The sequence below is a fragment of the Chrysochloris asiatica genome, unplaced genomic scaffold, assembly GCF_000296735.1.
Source record: "Chrysochloris asiatica unplaced genomic scaffold, ChrAsi1.0 scaffold00003, whole genome shotgun sequence".
NCBI lineage: Eukaryota > Metazoa > Chordata > Mammalia > Afrosoricida > Chrysochloridae > Chrysochloris > Chrysochloris asiatica.
The window spans coordinates 38,824,622-38,827,193 of record NW_006408521.1 but is presented as its reverse complement, the minus strand read 5'-3'; positions in this window follow the sequence as shown (position 1 = coordinate 38,827,193).

Here is a 2,572-nt window from a genome sequence, read left to right as displayed (position 1 = left end):
GGTACGGGGGAAGGATTGCAGGGTATACCCTTTGGTTGGTTGATGATGCATGGAGGGGATTGTAACCATGGCAATGAGACGATATACGATAGAATGAATATAAAATTAATGTTCTCCCATGTAAACTATCACATAATTCACAATAAAACATTTAAGAAAAAAATAATAATAATAAAAAAAGAAACAGTTATTGTTGTTAAGTGCCGTTGAGTTGGTTCTGACTCATAGAGATCCTGCGTAAGGTTTCTGAGGAGCAGCTGGTGGATTTGAACTGCCGATCTTGCGGTCAGCAGTCCAATGCCTATCCTATAGCGCCATACCAGAACTCCCTTAAGAAATTTGTTGTTGTTAAGTGTCTTCTAATCAGTTCCCACTCCTAGCAACCCTATGTAAGGTTTCCAACAAGCAGCTGGTGAATTTGAACCACCAACCTTGTGGTTCAAACTGACCTTGCAGTCCAGTGCATTATCCCACAGTGCCAGGACCCCCACCCCCTTAAGAAACTAGAATTATGTAAAAAAGAATTCAATGGGAAATTGGCATGTATTTAAATAAGAAATGGAATAGGCAGATATTTTAAATATTAAACCTAAATTTCTTTTGTTATAAGAGGAAAATATAATACTTTCAGTTTTAAGACTTGGATTTTATTTCTCTTCAGAACTTTCATTTTATATTTTTAACAACTCTTACAACTGAACAATAAGGCCCCCAAACAACGCAATTTAAAAATGGGCAAAGAACATGGATAGGGTTTTCTTCAAATAAGCACATGGAAAGACAGCCAACATCGCTGTTGTTGTTGTTAAGTGCCATCAAATTGGTTCCAATTTATAGCAACCCTGTATAGGGTTTCTGAAGAGCAGCTGGTGGGTTTGAACTGCAAGGTTGGCAGTTCAAACTGATCTCCTGGTATAGGGCCATACCAGGACTTCTACATTTATGTGTTATGTTCAAGTGCCTTTGAATTGGTTCCGACTCATAGTGACCCTGTATATGGTTTCTGAGGAGCCGCTAGTGAGTTTGAACCACCGACCTGTGATTCAAACTGACCTTGCAATCCAGCGCATTAGCCTACAGCACCACACCAGGACTGTGTAACAAGTATTATTGTGGAAACAAATTAAATACGGAGGTTCAAGGCTTTTCATATTCATCTCACGCCAACCTTCATAACAGCATTATATGCAATAACCAAAGGTGGAAACAATCCAATGTCCGTCTTCAGATGACTAAATAAACAAAATGTGGTGTATACATCCCATTGCTGCTGAGTCCATTCCGACCCATAGAGAGCCTAGGAGAGAGGAGAACTGCCCCATACGTTTTCCAAGGCTGTTAGCTGTAGGAGTCCTGGTATGGGGCTGTCAAATCAGCACTGGACTGCTAACTACAAGATTGGTGGTTAAAATCCACTAACTGCTTCATGGAAACCCTATTCAGGGCCACTATGAGTCAGAACTGACTCAATGGCGCTTAACAGTAACAACAACAACAACAATCTTTAGGAAGCAGGTTGCCACATCTTTCTCTCATGGCATGGCTGATGGATTCAAACTGTTGACCTGTTGTTCAGTAGCTGAGCCCTTTAACCTTCCATTTAAATGCTTCATTTTGATGTTGGGAACATCAGGTGAGATTGATAACTATCTTGAGAATTTGTTCTTTCTCCTATTCCTTTCATGAGCTAGAGCTCTAGCTGAATGATGCTGATGTGAGTAAGGGATTGTCATCCACTTTACCAGTCCTAGGAAATGCAGTCCTTCAACAACAAAAAGTCTTTGAAGGTTCCTTTTCCCTGCATACTTCTATCATTTCCTGCTGATACTTTTCAAGGAAAGGTGGGTAGAGGAACGAGTGGAAAATGGGACAGTGAATTAATATTTATAAAAACAAGAGCATATGTTCAGAACAGAATTGGTCTCTTCAGAATTGGCCGTTTGAAATATTTTCTGAGAATTTGAATTGTACTGTTTATTTGCATTTTAACTAATCTTTATGTCTAGTGAATAAAAACATATGGAAGTGAAGATTGAATTGTCATCTTAGCAGGAAAGAATAAAAAGATGTGAAATGGATATAAAAAGCATTGGACTTCAATATTTAGTTTGTTTACAAAAATCATACTTGCTAAACAAATGTAGGAGTCCTGGCATGGTGCTGTAGGATAAGCACTAGACTGCCAAATGCAAGGTTAATAACAACAAAATAAGTGTAGAGTAATTAATTATGAATGTTGTTAAGTGCCATTGAGTCAGTTCTGATCATAATGACCCTGGACTTCCAAGGAGTAGCTGGTGGGTTTGAACTGCTGACCTTTTGGTTATCAGTCCAGTGCTTATCCTACAGTGCCAAACCAGGATTCATCATTTTTAATAGAAGGCTATTATTTTTCTATAGCTCAAACAAAATACATTGTTACTAAAAACATGAATGAAGTATTGATACATTTTACAGCATGGATAAACCTTAAAAATATTATGTTAAGTGCAAGAAGCTAGTAACAAAAGACCTCATTATGCAAAACATCCAGAATGCAGACCTACAGAGACAGAAAAAGAGCACAAGCTCT